This window comes from Megachile rotundata, chromosome 4 (genome assembly GCF_050947335.1).
Source record: "Megachile rotundata isolate GNS110a chromosome 4, iyMegRotu1, whole genome shotgun sequence".
NCBI lineage: Eukaryota > Metazoa > Arthropoda > Insecta > Hymenoptera > Megachilidae > Megachile > Megachile rotundata.
Window position 1 is genome coordinate 16,688,972 of NC_134986.1, and position 19,111 is coordinate 16,708,082.

Below are 19,111 nucleotides of genomic sequence, written 5' to 3' on the forward strand. Positions count from 1 at the left end.
CGAAGAGTTTCACAAGTCGTCGTTTTACTTGTTTCGTTGAAATTTTACAAGATGATGATTACAAGATAATTATTTAATTTTGCAACTGTCTAGAAGGTTACACAATTTGTCTCCGTTAATAAAAGATGAAGAGAAATTTGGTACAATTTGTAGGTGGATAAAGGGGATGTTGTTATAAAGAGCGAAATAATTTGGCAAACTTGCTGTGACATAAAGGGAAAATTGACGGATGATTTTCGACGCGAATTACTTGGAAACAACGTGAACAGTTTATGAATTTGATGTGCAATAAGCCCCTGGCACGTGTATCGGAAATCTCATTTTCCCCATGCGCGCCACCATTAAAACGAAGCTTTATTAAAACGTTATATCGATGGCGTTACAATTTTAAACAATGCACGAACGCGACGAGCGGAACGAGCATTTTCATGCTTTATTGGAAAATCGAACCGAGGCCTTCCACTTTTTCCCAGGGAAATTATCATTTTTACACGACACGAAAGTGACGGTCGTTTTCAACATCAAATCGAATTACCTCGTTATTATTTGTCGACGATATACGATACATTTAAACCCATCAAATTTTGCCTCGCCAAATTAATGTAACAATTCCTCTTAGTTCGGCGCATTTTTTTTTTTAATACAATTCAATCGCCTTTGATCATTAATCTGATCATCGATCGCAATCTGAGATATCGAATATTTAAAATTCGTTGAATTACTAGTTCTGCAATTTTATAACATTTCCATGTTCCCTACAGTTTCTCAAAAGTTTCCGATAGCCGTAAGTTGGGTTAATTTATCATACGTGACGCGTTAATAAATTAACGCATAAATTTCACGTCGACACCGTTACACGGTTCCCAACTCAGTGACGTTTTCAGAGGCCAGAATTTGAATACGAAAAGACAGAGAAAGCCATTCCAGGTACGATGACGTCTTCCATTGTTTCCATTGTCGCGGTGACTCGACACAATGATCGCAACAAAACGATCGAACAATGAACTCGAATCCGGCATGACTTCCAAGTGAAATTCCATCGACGAAGTCATGCTTAGTCTTCGAGGAGGAAATAAAAAAACAAGGGAAAAAGAAACGATCTGCACGATAATGCGTGATTCTTGTGGATCTGACCGTTTGCATCATCGACCACTCGACATAGTCATCTCGTTTCGTAACCGATGTTACTGAACCGACAGATTTATCGTACCGAGTACCTTATCGCGTTTGTATTTCTTTCGTTTCTCTTTTTCATTGATTTCTCTTGCGAGCTTCTTTTTATTCAGACAACTTCATCCGACTCGTTCAATGAAGAAAGCTTTCTTCGACTTCGTGCGTGCTTCTTTCCTGCGTGTGTTTTTCTTTTCATTGAAACGTTCGAATAAATTGTTAGACTTCACATGTTTCAATCACGATGGAAATTGACATATGAATTACGAGTTGACACAGTGGATTTGTTTATTTTAAAAGTTTACGTATTAACACCATTTTGCCCCAGTGCACTAATTTCAGTGTATTCATTGGCTTTCATAAAAAAAAGAACATATAGACATATGTTCCCATGTGTGTAGTACTATGCGTACAGTAATATGAAGAGATTTTTATTATAACATAAGATATTATTTTCTCAATAAAGTTTTGAATATCTGTACAAGCATTGCTTCTTTAAAAAAAAAATGGGTTAAACTTGTAAAAGAAGAAAATCACTTTGCAATAAAAAATAAATTGATTTCAAATGTGATTTCACAATGATTTCAATTTTGAAGTTTCAAAGGTGATTTCAGTTACGAGTGGTTTAAAGTATAAACAGAGTTACAGAGAGGCAGAGATAATGTTCTGAAGTTAAAAGAATAAATTCTCATAAGTGGAAATAAATCGATATCGCCATAACAGTAAGCAAAGTGTTATCTCAGATGTCTAAATATTTCTTATTTTAATTTGAAAGTCTGGAGTCAACACGAAGACGATCGAGGGCGTTTCTGAGCTTTCGAAACTCCGTCTCTGGATTCTGGAAAGTTCCGAGAATAGCGGGGACAATCGGTTCGTTCGAGATTTCCAACATCTTCGAGCACCCCTAATTTCGAATAATGGCCGACGCGATTCGAAAGTTTCGTCGCGTTCTCGAGCCGGAGACCGAGTTTCGGTCGCGTTTGAAAGACGCGATTTCATCGCCTGGGTGATTCTTTTTATTTAAAAAAAGAAAAAGGCAAATGGGAGTGGCGAATGTTCGTCGTGGGGGCGAGAAGAAACTAAGAGGGTAGTATTGATCGCTCACCGAAAACATTCGCTCTCGTCGACCGACTTTTTTTCTGCCACGAGGCTCGCTTCGAGGAAAAACGTAGAAACGTGTGTCGCGAGTTTTGCATGCATAGTTCGCGAAAAAAGGAGGAAAAACGCGGAATACGACCGGTCGTTATCCCCTTTTATCCCGTTAAACAGGCTAGCCGTGCTATCTGCTCGCTCGGAAATAACGGGCGTAATGAACGTAACGAGTTAACAATTACACGCGTCCAGAAAACGTTGAGATATCTTTCGCTTTTTGCTCGTCTCGCGACAACATCGTGTCTCGTGCGATTTCTCTTTTATCTATGTTCGCGAACCTTCGTGTCCGTCGGAATTTTTATTCCCCTCGTTCTGATAAGCACGGGACAATTAAGCGATCTTTAGCTCGTCCGGTTTCTTTCTTCTCGTTTCTCCTCGCGTTAATGCGTTCAGCTGCGGATGGCTAAAAATAATGAATGTAGATCCCAGACTGATCAGATAGTTTCATACAGTTCATAAATAATTTAAACCGGAGAATAAACACTTTTAACGTCTGTCATTCAAATAATCTATTACGTCACGCGACGTAATTATCTCTACACGACTTTCTCTCACAAAATTCCGTTCCAGGGAAAATAGCATACGACACCTTCACTCGCAGGTTCATGTTTCATTTACCAAACGTTAATTCGAACAGTTGTCAACTGTTGAATGTTCCAAACTATCGGCATCATCTAACGTTCTCATTATTATTTATTCAACATGTGTACACACATATGTGCACGGAACGTGTACAACTTTCATCGGGACATTAAAACTATCTCATTAAATTACTTTTCACTGTTATTCTCGCAGTGCATCGTTTCAACATTCGTCAACTGCGACAAAAATAAATGGCTCGTTTCGTCGAAAAAAATCTTTAAAACCCCAGGACCCGCGCGAACGTAAACACAGCCTATATATTCCAACACTATATTTTGTAACGGCAAAAATAAACGGTAGTTATTTAAAGCGTGAAACCCTAGTGACTCACCCCGTACCCGATAAACACATCAAACTCGAATTAAAGCTCTCAGCCCACGTTCGGGAAATACTTCTATGAACGACGTTCCGCAACACCGCCAACCCTCCGAGTCTACCCTTTATCAGTGAACTTTCGTACTACCCCAAATCCGCAGGAGCCTTCTCCACGGGTGGGTTCTCTCCTAATAAAAGAAATACGTGGAGATATCACGGGAAATATGGGGATGCATGGTGGTTGTTCAAACAGAAATTCTTCATCCCTTATTCGTCTTTACTCAAAAATAATGTGAAAATTATTTACAATGCGATACAATATTTCTGTCACAGAATGCCACAAAATAGTACAAGAATGCAGTCAATCATTTAAAAATTTTTGTTTAATTAAAATTGAAATTATAATCCATTGTCAATGGTACACTGAATGAAGGTGAATATAATATAAAAATTATAATAGCTATTTTTATTGGAATATTTAATAGGAAGGTTAAATTTTTCTTCCCTTTCTGTCGAAATATATTTGTTGAATAGAATAATCAATTCCTTGCGGTCTGGTCAATTACGCGATTCATTTCGATACAGAGAGTCTATTTAGGTAGGTAACAAATGATCAGAGGTGACTACATATAGACCCTCAGTGTACACACAATGTTTGACAAGTGGTGACTCTATAGTCGTTCTGGGTGCTCAAAGGGTTAAAGCAATCAACCCTATCGATAAACTCTGTCGTGTGGTTCTACGGACTTCCCAAATACCCCTTAGAATTAGTAAACAATGTTGCCTGTTCTTTCACCCCTTTCACAGGAAAAGTAAGAAGGTCAAATTTGAACGCTATCAACGCTGTATCTAACGCGTTAATATCCGAGAGACGGAATCGATAACGAAACAATCGTTTAATCTTCGTTTCGTATTTACACAGAAACCCGATAGGGGTGCTAAATTCTCCCAAGGACACGGCGATGACGTCGACGAAAAGAGGGTGGCGTTCTATTTTAACCAACGACCCTGGATGATCGATCGTCAGGAATCAACCAATTGTGACGACACAGAAATACATAATTCGTATAGGCTTTTCCGTCGTTCGTAAGTTCGAATCGCGCTCACGAGAACACGCGAGGTCGTTGAACCCGGGGCGTGACTGAGGGTAACTTTAACCACCCTGGTGAAGTTCTACTTCGCCCGCGATTGATCGACCACCTTTCGTCCTGCTTGCTTCCCTATCTCTAGAATTTATCTCCCGTTGGTGTCCCGTTCGAAATTTCGACCAGTCGTGCGTGGGGAGTTTCAAAGTTTCATTTCTTCAGCCGCGAAAATATTCTATGGAGAACGAACAATCATTTGTATTTTGTCATTTTGTACTTCTTTCGAATTGTCAAGGACCATTGTTCTTTTGCAGCAACGTCAATTATTACGAAAAAATATTTATGCCCATATTCATTGTACAATATTAAATATTTCTGCGACATATTTGAGAAAGGGAACAAATTAGATTGTTTACGTACATATCCAGGGACGCCTGTTTTCCCAGAGGAACAATTTTCCCCTGGATTTTCTGTAATATCACGGCGCCATTTATTTTTCCCGTAATTCATAATTTCTCGGCGAACACAGAACCGCGTTGAACAACCGAGTGCTTTCTTCCAACGTGGTCTTGTTAATCCACGGGTTCATTAATATTAATAGTCGAGCAAACGGGAAAATTTCAAGATACGTATTATTTCAGCTCGTTCTTTCACGGGTTTTCCTTCGTTCGAGCCACGAATTACGCGCGAACAAAAGAAATTTATTCTTTCCCAACCTTTTACTGTTCAACGTCCAGTTCGAGTTCAATTATTTCATCTAATCGTGAAGATACGGTGTTCGCGCCACGTCTATTATTTCTCTCGTTTGCTTTGATGGATATCAAGTTTTAATTGCACTCGTTTCTATGATTTTTTTCTTCTTTGATGTATTAATAATTAATTAGATTGATATTGTTGCTTTATTTTTATTACATTAACGATTAATTCATTTAATCAGGTTCACATGACTACCTCTTCTCCAATACATCAATAGTTAAATCACTTGATAGGTATCAGTGATTATTCTCTTCTTTTTTATATTAATAATTAATTGATTTGATCAGTTTCTATGATTCCTTTCTTCTGTGTGGTTCAATGATTAATTAGATCGACAGGTATCAGTTATCACTTTCCTTATATACCATTAATGATTAATTCATTTAATCAGTTTCTATGACTACCTCTGCTATAATTAAATGGCTTGATAGGTATCAATGATTAATCTCTTTCTTTTATATTAACGATTAATTGATATGATCAGTTTCCTTTCTTCTCTGTTATATCAATGACCTGTCCTATCAGGTGTCAACGATTACATTAATGATTGATCTGATTTTTACAGATTTCGTCTCTCTTCATTATATTAATTGACTCGATATCAACATACTTGTTTCGTATTAAGATTGTCTTCCTCCTGTATGAATAATTCGAGTAGGAACGATTAAAAGAAATTCGATAACCGTGCAAGAAAACGGGAGCGAACAGATGTTCGAAATTTCGTTCACGTCCGTGTTCTACCCCGTTGCGTCGCAGCTTAAGAACGCATCAAAGCAACCAGGCCAGCCTAAAAGCTGGTGTATCCCGATTCCTGACCACCCGTGAATTCTCCGGAAGCCTTTGGCGGGGGCAAGAACGCTTTCAAGCGTCTCGCACGAGCACGCGGAGCGACGCCGGGGCCCGGAAGGCGGCTTGCAACGTGGGCGGAAAAGCTCAGATCAATATCAAGCGCGAATTGGAACGTTACGCGGTGAAAATCGACCCGTGACCTAGTGTGGACCCGCCCGTAGGTACCAGCGCAGCCGGTGGCGCCATCCGAAACACCACACGTACACATCCGCACACACACGCACGCAGACACCGAAGGAAAAGCTCCGTGCGTATTAACGTCAGAATTTTCGTCGTCCCAACGCCAGCGTAATCCGCCGCGCTTCAAGGCGTCTTAATTTCGTCGACGACCTTCTACGAGCACCGTTCCCCTCCTCTGAACGCTCAGCAATTTACTAAATTTTCAGCCGGAGTTCCTGGCACGCTTTTAATTCCCATCGAGGGAATCCCATTTGTTTCGCGTAATCTTCCCTATTCTGTGCCGGCCCCCTCGAACACCGTCGATGCCAGAAACGTCTTCGAGAAATATTTTACGGGGATTTCGAGCGCGACGGAAGCACCGGAAACCGTCTTCGCGCAGCGAGACCGTAAGTGGAACGACTGGATGATTGGTCAGGCGGCAACCTCCGAGCGAATTTGTGAGAGTTAGGACGTTTTTACAAGGTTTGCGCGGAATAATTTCGAGAGGTTAATTGATTCTAGAATTTAATATCACGGAGAGATTCAAGTTCATTGGATTTTGAGAAGTAAATTGTGTTGCTTGATTAATTCTGTTGCGAAGGTCTTGTAATTTACGGAATATTTTGAAGTCCACTTATTCGAATGAAATTCTTTGACTGAGTACCTGCTTGCAGCGTATTATCTTCTAGACCTTTTATTCGAACTTCTGTTAATGAAAGAAAAGATGATTAGTCGGAGAATCAGTGAGCTTCAACATTCCATCTTCTTCAAGATGGAAATTGTATCTTTTTGTACAGACGGTAATTTGTGATTTAAATTTGGGAAGCGTTAAGAAAAAATAGTACATGGATGATTAGTGGGTTACGGCAATGCAACAGTTATCAACTGATTGAAGAAAATTAGAAAGCGTTTTTGCTTCCTCATTTTGTTATTCAATCGAGTGGCGTTTTAAATACCGCGTTGCGCGATGACTTTTATTTTCTCACGACATCTGATGGATGTGGAAAGGCGAGTCATTTGTGTTATCGTAGTGCAAACAGACACTAACGAGTATTTTATATTTTGTCTGAATTAAGTTGACAAAACTGCTTGACAAGAGTAGAATTCTTCAAACAATTATGTAAATTATATCGTCTACCTTCTAAATAATTATTCAAATCCTTCTAAACAAAATTAAAAAACAAGGATTTCGTTAATACAGAAACTGAACTATTAATAAGTATAACTTTTAGAATGTTTTCGTCGTCACAAAATTTCTCGGTCGAAGGTGTTTATCATTTTTCCAACAGCAAGTTTTTAAAGGTCTCCATTTCATAAATCAAAAGTTGACGTAAACAAAATTTCGTTCAAAATAAAATGTAAACTACTAGCAATATTTTTCTTCGCTTCGATGAATTTCATCGTCCGATACTGACCTCCTTCCCGTCGACCCAAAGAGGAAGGTTCATCCACGAACCTCGTAGACGAATGGGACGTGTGCTACAGCCACTTATTTACACGAGGAAAGTTCCGAGCATACGTCACGGCAACATATGTGCTACAGGGAAGCCACGGTGGATTACTATTAGAGTAGACCTAACATTAATTCCCGGCGTGGTAGATTAAGAGAACACTAGCTAGGTTTCCTCTCACTGGCTCTTCCGGTAACAGCCAGGATTATTTCATGTTTTCGCTTACATTTTTCGTTTTACGATTTCATTTATTTCATCAGTCACTTGATATTTTCTGGCACTGCACGAAATAGTTGCAATACATTTTTTATATATTTTTCAGAATTTAAAATATTTTAGTACGTACGGTTTTTGGTTAATATGATCATGATGGTCATATGTGACAATTCAAGTAAATTAATCATTTACAGGAAAAGCAAATAAAAGGTGGTTTTTAAGATTCTTAATATTGATGCAATCTAGCAGAGTAAAAGATAAAATTGAACGATTCAAAATCCTTTCATGTTACATTTTATCAGTGAAAAAGTAGGTATATGATTTTGGTTAACATGATCATGATGGTCATATGTGACAATTCAAGTAAATTAATTATTTATGGTAAAAGTAGAAAGGTGCTTTTGAGGGTTCTTAATGTTGAGAAAATCTAATAGAATCAAAGTTAAAATTAAACGACTCAAAATCCTTGTTTTCATGTCAGACTTTATCAGTGAGAAAGTAGATATATGACCATGATGGTCATATGTGACAATTCAAGTAAATTAATTATTTACAGGAAAAGCAAATGAAAGGTGGTTTTTTAAGATTCTTAATATTGAGGCAATCTAGCAGATTAAAAGATAAAATTAAACAATTCAAAATCCTTTCACGTTACATTTTATCAGTGAAAAAGTAGGTATATGATTTTGGTTAACATGATCATGATGGTCATATGTGACAATTCAAGTAAATTAATTATTTACAGGAGAAGCAAATGAAAGGTGGTTTTCTAAGATTCTTAATATTGAGGCAATCTAGCAGAGTAAAAGATAAAATTGAACGATTAAAAATCCTTGTTTTCCTGTCATGTGTGACATATGTGACTGACGCTGCAAGTTGGGTTACATTAATGTATGATAATGTTAATCACTGGGTTGACATTTTACTTATTCACAGCGAGATTATAGTTAATTAGAGACGTGTCATTGTTAAAAGAGCCTAGTTAATAACATGTACAAAAACATGTATACCAATAACACATTTCCTCTATTGTCTCATGTAACGCAAAACCTCATTCTTCTAGGAGAACATTTTGAACAAAAACTAGACACCTCCACTTTCAAAATGGAAAAGAGAACTATTAACATTTCTACAACTGCCCAAATATCTCAGAGCAAAATGACTGAATAAGTTTACAGAACGAATACACAGTATTATAGTTAGACAACACCAAGTTCGCAGCGTACACCTGCACATTTCAATTCATAAATGCTCTTCTTCAGAAGAAATAAAAACTATACAAAAACAATATCGAAAGAAGCTCGAACGAGAGCAAACGTGTGTTCCATTTTACTTTTTGTCCCCCGAGTATCGATAACTCCGTTGAACCTTTATTGGTAAACCCTTGACCGACTTCGACTTCGATGCTCAAAAAGGTCACATCGGCCGCGCGAAACAAAGTGACTCGACCCATTCGATTTTCTTGCCGCATGGACGACGCGAAAATAAGAATCGCTCTTTGTTGCCGCGGGAGAAAAAAACCGATGAAAATTTCAGTCTCGTTTTCCGGATTCCATTGTGCCACTGAAACTCGCTGCCTGTAACGTTATTATAGCTTGGTCAAGGTTTTCGTGCTCTATTGTCGACCTTATTGTATTTCTAATGAACGTTACTGCCATGGTTTCGCGTAGTCGCTCGTGACGCGATGTAATTGTGGGAGAACAAGAAGCGTTTGACGAAACGTTCCTACGCTCGTTTCAATATCATTTTGTTAATGGAAGAACTTTGTTAATTATTCGACTATGTTCTACGAAATTTGTTCAGCGGATCTTCCACGTGTTCGTATATTCAGAACTTCTATTACAATAATTATGAGATGCAAACAAATAGCTTGGACCTTAAAACCCATTTGCAACGTCCACGTTTCAGAACTATTATATTTCAGAACTATTTTTCAGTTAAGGAACGAAATTTCTCGGTTACCTAAGCATGCGTAAGGCATCCAAAGTTGTAATTAACATAACAGTTAGCTTCTAATGAAACATTTGATATTCTGCTTGTTAAAAGTTTTAGCCTCTATGACTGTACTCAGAGGTTGACGTTGGCAAACTCAATTCGCAACCATGTAATAATGTTTGAACACTAGAACACATGAGTTTTCTGACGCAAATGAAGTAATTATCCTGCTATCGGATACACGAACGCTTTTATCTTTACATACTTAAATGATAAGGTAAAGAGTCTCGTTCCACGACGCGTGTTCATGCTAGCAATTTGATCTGTTAATGGATTAGATAAACGGTCAAATTGACGTTTCATGTTGTGGAAAAATGTATCAACGTATCGACTTTATGATTAAGACGTTTAGTCTTTTTGCTTGGAAGCACGATAATACAAATTATTATTGGAGATAATAAATTCTTTATTATTCTAAACTGTTATCTCAATGATGTCCATGATGTATCCTACTATTTTTACTCTTCAATTTAACAGAATTAAAATAACAAACTATTTCAAGCACGTTGGTAAAATTTTAATAGTCTTCTGTCATTTCAATTTCTGTCTTCATTTTACAAAATTATAAAACAACTGCAACTTCAAATTTTCATTTTAAATGGTTATTAAGATCTCGAGGATATCCAGAAGAGCGTTCCGCGAATTAAGATCAGAATGGTTCACAGTTGTAATGAATTTCCAAGGGAACATCTTCGAAAATTCGCCAGGTTCAAAGCACAGAGTTTCCCAAGCAGAAATTTCAAGTTGTTCCGTCGATTCCAGTTCCGTGGATTCGTGCTTTTAAACGCGATTCACGAATTCGTCCATGCTGCAGACACGTCGCGTTTCGAGAAAGCTGCTTCCGATGCAGCGAAAGGGGCGTACACTTCCCCGAAGATTTACTTCCGACGGCAAAGTATACGCATTACCTGGCAGAATTTATTGCTACCAAGTATACGTGTGTAGCTGCATCGAAATAATAGCGGATTCCCCGAGCGTGTACGCGTACTGAGCGCACACATCGAGGCCGTACTAATTCCTCGTATAAATAAAGGACTTATCTCTGGCCTGCACTCGTTCTCCAGACGTTATGATATACTAACCTCATTAGCATGAGGCACGGTGGAAAAGTATGGCTTCAATAACCGCGGAGGAATCGGTGACGGTTCGACCGACACTCGCGATCTGTGGCCATTTCTTTGGAGGTTATGTTTGCGCATCGTAGGCAAATGCAGGTAACTTGCTTTGGAAGTAATTTTTGTTCTCTTCAATTTTTTCATTTTTATTGTTATAACATTTTTTTGTCTCGTTTCAGTATGTTGAAATGTTAGAACTGTTAAATTTACATGCTTGAAAATTATATGAGTATGCATGTTTCTTAAATTTCTTTACCTTTGAATTTTTATATTTTTGCAAGCTTTAAATGTTTTAGCTATTTGTCTTATAATCTTATAATTTTTTAATGTACACACAAAATTGTATAAAATATTTTATGCATCTATATGTTCTTTCTTAAATTTCTTTACTCTTGAATTTTTATATTTTTGCAAGCTTTAAATGTTTTAGCTATTTGTCTTATAATTTTATAATTTTTTAATGTACTCACAAAATTGTATAAAATATTTTATACATCTCTATGTTCTTTCTTAAATTTCTTTACCCTTGAATTTTTATATTTTTGCAAGCTTTAAATGTTTTAGCTATTTGTCTTATAATCTTATAATTTTTTAATGTACACACAAAATTGTATAAAATATTTTATGCATCTCTATGTTCTTTCTTAAATTTCTTTACCCTTGAATTTTTATATTTTTGCAAGCTTTAAATGTTTTAGCTATTTCTCTTATAATCTTATAATTTTTTAATGTACACACAAAATTGTATAAAATATTTTATGCAGCTGTGTATGTTCTTTCTTAAATTTCTTTACCTTTGAATTTTTATATTTTTGCAAGCTGTAAATGTTTTAGCTATTTGTTTTATAATCTTATCATTTTTTAAGACACATACAAAATTTTATAAAATATTATGTATCTATATGTTCTTTTTTAAATTTCTTTACCTTTGAATTTTTATATTTCTACAAGTTTTAAATGTTTTAGCTATTTCTCTTATAATCTTATAATTTTTTATTGTACACGCAAAATTGTATAAAATATTTTATGCATTTATGTATGTTCTTCCTTAAATTTCTTTATTTTTGTATTTTTATATCTCTGCAGTTTTTAACTGTCTCACTTCTCCATCTTGAAATATCAAAATGATTAAATTTGCACACTTGAAAATTATATTTAATATTTTGTCTGTATATCTTCTTTTTTAAACGTCTTTATTTCTGTATGTAAATACATGAAACATTTAAAGTCCCATTATAAGCATCCTCTTTCTTTCAAATACTCCAAGTATGCTCTTTTCCTCGATATTCCTCTAATTAAGCCCCGCAATTACATAAGCAAGCATTGCGTAATTAAAGAAGGCTTCAATTAATACAGCGATATAATTGCTTATCTAACTCGAAACCTAACCCGAGTGTTTGCACCTAATCCTAATTTACTTGAACAGGGAAACGACTAAATATAATGCGAGGATTTCGAATCGTCAAAGAGGAGACGTTAAATTACGAGAAGAGGCGTTCGCGAGTTTCCAAGCACGAAATCGGCGTCGTGGATGTTTCATGCACGGTGTGTGCCGACATACACGCGTATCGGGCCATAAATTCGGGCGGATATCGAGTGAGCTCTAAGCGAGCTTCGAAAATTATGACTTGCCGGAAAATGCGATAGATGATGCCGAAACGAAAACGAAGCGCCACGGACCGAGCATCGACCAATCGCCGAGGTTCTTGTGTAACTCGTGCAGCCACTGATTGGAACGGGCGTGGGAGTATCGAATCGATTAGAACGCCGATCGATTGTCGCACAGAGCTCTCTCGCCTCGTCCCGGAAACCCTTCGCTATTGCTCCACTTTCGATGCTGCCCGTGATTCCTTCGCCTCCCTACTTTACTCTTCATCCTCTTATTTTTCGCTTCTTTCTGCATTTTTTATTCAACCATTCTTTTACACGCGATTCTTCAAAATCACAATTCTTCGGAGGCATTTTTTATGTTTGACGAATGACAGCTTTTTCAGCTGAAAAATTTGCTGCTATTTTTCTATTATTAATTGGTACGTTCCACTTATATTACACGTGGTAGTTTGGTTTACTACCAAATTGTGTTAAACCGAGAGTGACCTGTCGAGGACGCCAGTGAAATCTGACGTTTATGGTCAGACACGCTATAAAGCAGATTATTAAGGTTACTTGATCTTCCAGTTCCATCTAACCTGTTATAATATCATTGTCCCCATAAAAGCCTTCAAAGACTCCCGTTTACTTTTTCTATAAATAATTAATTTAATGTATTCAATTAAACTGGTTCAAATTTTATCTTTTAAGACTTGAGAAAAATTATCGACATGTTCGTGTATCATTTGTTTAACTAATTTTATTTTTGAGACTGTTTCATTTTGCCTCTTCTAAAAACTTTTATGAATAATAGTTAAATGATACGATGTTATTTTTAATATTTTTTTGTGATTCTCATTTAAAGGGCGACCACCCTCAAACTTCATTTATGTAACGCTACTTCTAATTTTCTTGTTAAATATTATTTAAAGGGTTGTTAGAAAGATGCAGTCCTAAAGATTCTGTTATATTTCTCACCCTTAATGGCTGCTTTGAAAATGATACTTTTTCCTTGAGACTTGTTCAAACAGTAATTATATTCATAGAATGTTTTCTTTGTCTTTGTAAAATTCATTCAAAGAACTCATAAACCCTCATATTTATAAAGCGCCCTTTAATTTTCTTAATAGACGTCACACGATGTGCTCAAGAAATCCAATCTATTTTATAAAGCAAAGCACAGTTTCAAAGACTTTTAACCGATTATCGAAACGTGACTAATATTTCAAAATGGCCGATCAAGGGGTAGAATTATAAAATTGCAGAAAATTGTTCCACAAGCAGAAAAAAATGTATGAGAAAGTTAACAGTAATTACAGCAGAGGGAATGCAAGTAAAATTTCATTTTCTTCTTGCTTAATTAAGAGACTTCCATACGATTATTTTACCCCATGAATTCGTAATGGTTCCTCGGTGTTCACCCAACGATTCCTCTCTCGGCTCGAACACGCACCGATGGATCGAAAACACCTCATTTTCCTATAATTGCACGGCAAACATTGCTTAATTACCTCCTCGACTAGCTTTTAAAACGTAGTTACATAATGCAAAGGTTCCGGCTGTCGGTGCCGTTGCCGGTTCAACCATCAACAGCGAATCCCGTATTCTCGAGGAGAGAGAGAGCAGAATATTGGTCAAAGAAAGTAATTTGCAAATGATCTCTATATTCTAGATTCATTTTCCTTTACTGTTACTCTGATTAATTTATTTTAAATTTACAGGATTTTATTATTTATTATTATTACATTTATTTATTATTATTATTACATTTATTATTATTTCATTATTTCAGTGTGGATTTAATTATTTCACTGTTTGCTTAAGGTTCCGTAATTTTTCCGAAAGAAGACGTAAATGACTTGCTCAAGCAAGTGAAGGAATATCCCCAAAAACTAATTTTAAAGCACAAGTTAATGAATGCTATTAGCAGTCGATAATTGTCGAACGTTAAGTGCAGCAGAAATTTATAACAGAGAAAAACGCTAATTATTAATTCGTTCAAGGATAAGAGCTCGAGGTTTTCTGACGAAGCAGATAATTTTATGTCGTCCTTACATTTAACACAGAAAATCTTTCAATTTGCGCGTTGAATTCGATAAAAGCGGTTGTGCAATGTTGTGCCGATAATTGCTACAAATTATAGCCGCATTACCGTACCATTAATGTGAAAATTTTATTCTACAATTCTTTGGGAACTATTGCACATTGTAAATAAATGAAAAAATGTATCAATATTTTCAAACGTAACATCTTGATGAATATGTGAGTCATAAATAAACGAGTGTATACACGTGATTAATATCTTCATTGAATATAATGTGAGTCGCAAACAAATAAACAAGTGTAAGAATATGGTTAAACGTAATATCTTGATTGAATATATTGTGAGCCATAAATAAATAAAAATAATATATAAACGTGTTCAAACGTAATATCTCGATTGAATATAATGTGAGTCACAAACAAATAAACAAGTGTATAAACATGATCAAACGTAATATCTTCATTGAATGCAATGTGAGTCACAAATAAATAAACAAGTGTATAAACATGATCAAACGTAATATCTTGATTGAATATATTGTGAGTCATAAATAAATTAAAATAATGTATAAACATGTTCAAACGTAATATCTCGATTGAACATAATGTGAGTCACAAACAAATAAAAATAATATATAAACACGTTCAAACGTAATATCTTGATTGAACATAATATGAATCATAAATAAATAACAAAATATATAAATGTGTTTAAACGTAATATCTCGATTGAACATGTGATTCATAAATAAATAAGAAAATGTATGAACATGATGAAACTTAATATTTCAATTGAACACGTGATTCATAAATAAATAAGAAAATGTATAAACATGATGAAACTTAATATCTCCATTGAACATGTGATTCATAAATAAATAAAAAAATGTATAAACATGATCAAACATAATATCTCGATTGAACATGTGATTCATAAATAAATAAATAAATGTACAAATATGTAGAAACGTAATATCTCATTTAAACACGTGAGTCATAAATAAATAAATAAATGTACAAATATGTAGAAACGTAATATCTCAATTGAACATGTGAATATTAAATAAATAAATGTATAAATATATAGAAACGTAATATGTCGATAGAATATAACGAGGCCCAGATCGCAATATCACCATGAAAAATCACTCTGCGGGGAACCATAACGGTATCCAAAGGGTTAAAGCGAACAAATCGGTGTTTCGCGGTTTCGTCGCGAGACCAACCCCCTAAACGAACGCGTAACCGTTTGCCAACCCTAATTTACAAACGAGCGAAACGAAGGGTAATGCACCCGTGCAGTTTGGCCCCGTTAATATCCCGGTAATGGACACCGGAACGGGCAACCTTGAACAGATAAATTCCGCGATAAGGCCGATAATTAACGCCGCTAATGGCCGTTATTATCCGACAGGCATAAGGGAAAAACGTTCCAGAAACGTGTGCAAATTTCAGTCGTAACGTGTTAATCGTGCAACTCGTTTGTCTCCTATTCAGCGTCTAAACTCTGCGATTTACGTAATCGGATCTTCTGTGAAGAATCGAGAAAATTATTTATCCTTATTAATCGCACGTCGGAAACTGATATTCGAGAGAACTTGATGAATCGGTAGGCGGATGAGTTTTATGGATGTGGAGAAATTGATGTGTGACATTGCAATTATTGTGGGTTATTATAGTAGTTTAGTGATTATGATACTGGGGGCGCGGTAGCTCTCCCTGGAGAAAATGGCGGTCAGTATCATTATGGTACTTTGGCAAATGGGGCATGTTTAAACTGACTAATGTTAATTGTTACTGTAATTTACAGAATTAGTGATTCTTTGGAGACCTTCAAATTTACTGGGTTGTAAACTTAGGTTCAGAGGTAATTTATAGAGCTTCACGTATTCTTAAATTTGGAGATCTTCAAGTTTACAGGGTTTTAAAATCATAAACTTAGGTTCAGAAATAATTTACGAAGCTTCAAAGTCACGTATACTTAAAAGAGATCTTCAAATTTACAAAGCTCCAAGATCACAGATCCTCAAATTTAGAAATCTTCAAATCCACAAAGTTTCAAAACTTACAATCTGAAATTTAGAAATTTTCAAGCTCTGAAAGTTTTTAAATTCCAAATTCTCAAATCTAGAAGTCGATCAATTTCCAAACAGTCAAAGTCCCAAAATCAGAAATCCTCAAATCTAGAAATCGTCAAATCCACAAAGTTTCAAAACTTCAAAACTTACAATCTCAAATTTAGAAATTTCCAAGCTCTGAAAGTTTTTAAATTCCAAATTCTCAAATCTAGAAGTCGATCAATTTCCAAACAGTCAAAGTCCCAAAATCAGAAATCCTCAAATCTAGAAATCGTCAAATCCACAAAGTTTCAAAACTTCAAAACTTACAATCTCAAATTTAGAAATTTCCAAGCTCTGAAAGTTTTTAAATTCCAAATTCTCAAATCTAGAAGTCGATCAATTTCCAAACAAAGTCCCAAAATCACAAATTCTCAAATTTAGAAATCGTCAAATTTCCAATCTCGCAAATTTCCTTTCGAAAGTCAATTTCCAAACTTTAATGAAACGAGTCACACCAATTAAAAAATCTGAAATAAAATCATGAACAATTTTTTCCTCGATCGAAAGTAATTAATTTGAAGCTCGAAACGATATTGTCCGTAATTAAACGGTTTTCCGAGACAATCACGAGCAATATAAAACGTCAGTTAATTAGCAGTGTGAAACGGTTTTTAAGTAACTTTCTCGATCACGATTCGTAATTATCGATACAAGCAGCGCGTTATTGGACGATTCAGTTTACTTAGGGAGGTGGATTACGAACAACGCAGTAACAGCCGTGTATCTGATATTATATAATGCAACTTGCCGTCGTAACAGCGTTAAAGGTGTCTATTACTTCTCGATGTGTGTCATCCTGATTCGAGCACTGATGCATCCGTGTCTTCTTTGTTCGCGGAGAAATTCGTGACATTCGAACGTCAGTGATATTTGAATCGAATGTTTACGATGACATTTTTATACAAAATCGAAGATTCACTGACGTGTGCTTTTCAATTCTAAAATTGATAGACTGCGAATGTTTGTGCAAGGAAGAAATATGCGAAAGCAAGTCATGTGTATGTAATTACACGACGAATTTCTCAAAGAGCTAATTTCTGAAGTAAAGTCTGAAGATTAAGGAAAAGGAAACACTTATTTTATTTAAAGATCCTGTGAGTAAAATTGAAAAGTTTGCAGTGATAGATAAAATTCTTGCAGTAGCTAGTTTCTACATAAAACTAGTTAATACACAGTTAATGAAGTATGAAAGAAAATCGATGATTTTAATTAAAGCACCGTAATAAAATTTTAAACGAATTCGATATTCCGTATTTCCCGATGTAGTTTTTCGAAGGCAGTGAATCTCGAATATTCAATTTCACTCCTATAATGTATCCAACATGTTTGCGACACGTATCGAGCTACCTCGTATAAACGTAAATCGATCCTTTATCGTGCTTGTTACCCGAGGAACATGCACTTTACAAGAAAACAGATATACCCTTTTCAAATCGAACACACTCTTCGCGCTATCTCTTCTACCTTTCATCTGTTCGAAAATATTCTCCCTGCGAGATGACTGATTTCCAGTTGCTATACACAGGTTCTTTCAGAACGAATACTTCAATCAAGATGAATTGATTTTCATGACAGGGATTTATGTAAATGACGGTGTCACTTGTACAATATTCTCGTGTTAACAAGTTGTAATAAGGATAGTAAATATTGAAAGACTGATTGACATATGCAGCCATTTTCTAATCTTCTTTTATAGGGAAAATATGACAGATATTTTGACAAGACAAAATATAAAATGTGAAGTGTGAATCAGTTATTTCGTTATTTGTTACTTTTAGTACCACCAATAATCTAACCTAACCTTGTGCCTTATCGAGTACTTTAGTACCACCAACCTAACCTAACTTTGTACCTTACCGTGTACCTTAGTATCACCAACCTAACCTTGTACCTTATTGAGTTAGTTCTTAGTACCACCAACCTAACCTTCTATCTGACCTGGAACCTTAGTACCATTAACCTAACCTAACACTTTGACAGTTATATCACACATGACACTTGAATTTATAAATTTGTTCATATCACTCATTAAAAATACTCGAACTACTCAGAGCAGTAGAAAATGAATACAACAAGATGTTATAAAAATTCATAAGACTCGATAAGATTTGCTAAAAATGAAAATACCCAATGTTCAATTGTCTCAATCTGATCAATGTCAAGCGTAATCAATGTTACTTTGTTCAGCTTTTTCATAATGTTAATATTATATTTCGTTTATAATTTTCTCTTTGAAGTTTTGCATATCTGAATTTGATGAGTGTTTTGAACATCTATGCACGTATCTCCATCGTTCAGAAATTTCATATTCCGATTCGGGGATCGAATGCATCCCCGTCGCGTTTCAAGCTTCGTGTCACGGATCGTGCGATGATTTACACGCTTCATTAAATCGGAACGTCAAAACGATCCGGCGTAGGCCGCACGCGAGTAACCGTGCACGACGCGAAAGC

At 35.8% G+C, this 19,111-nt stretch overlaps 1 protein-coding gene and 2 long non-coding RNA genes across 5 annotated transcripts in view; 1 reads left to right on the forward strand and 2 right to left on the reverse strand.

The window, feature by feature from the left end:
• The window catches only part of LOC100883779 (uncharacterized), a 208,539-nt gene that overhangs the window by 185,058 nt on the left and 4,370 nt on the right, over positions 1–19,111 (reverse strand). The gene's annotated exons all lie outside the window — the stretch shown is intronic.
• The window catches only part of LOC143264257 (uncharacterized), a 113,601-nt gene that overhangs the window by 35,309 nt on the left and 59,181 nt on the right, over positions 1–19,111 (forward strand). The window contains exon 1 of one of the 2 annotated variants that reach the window (XR_013037836.1): positions 15,874–16,405. The exons of the other annotated variant lie outside the window; for it this stretch is intronic. This is a non-coding gene — a long non-coding RNA (uncharacterized LOC143264257). Of the gene's footprint in view, positions 1–15,873; positions 16,406–19,111 lie in introns of those variants that run through there. 2 annotated transcript variants of the gene reach the window in all.
• The window catches only part of LOC143264255 (uncharacterized), a 111,555-nt gene that overhangs the window by 31,209 nt on the left and 61,235 nt on the right, over positions 1–19,111 (reverse strand). The window lies entirely within an intron of this gene.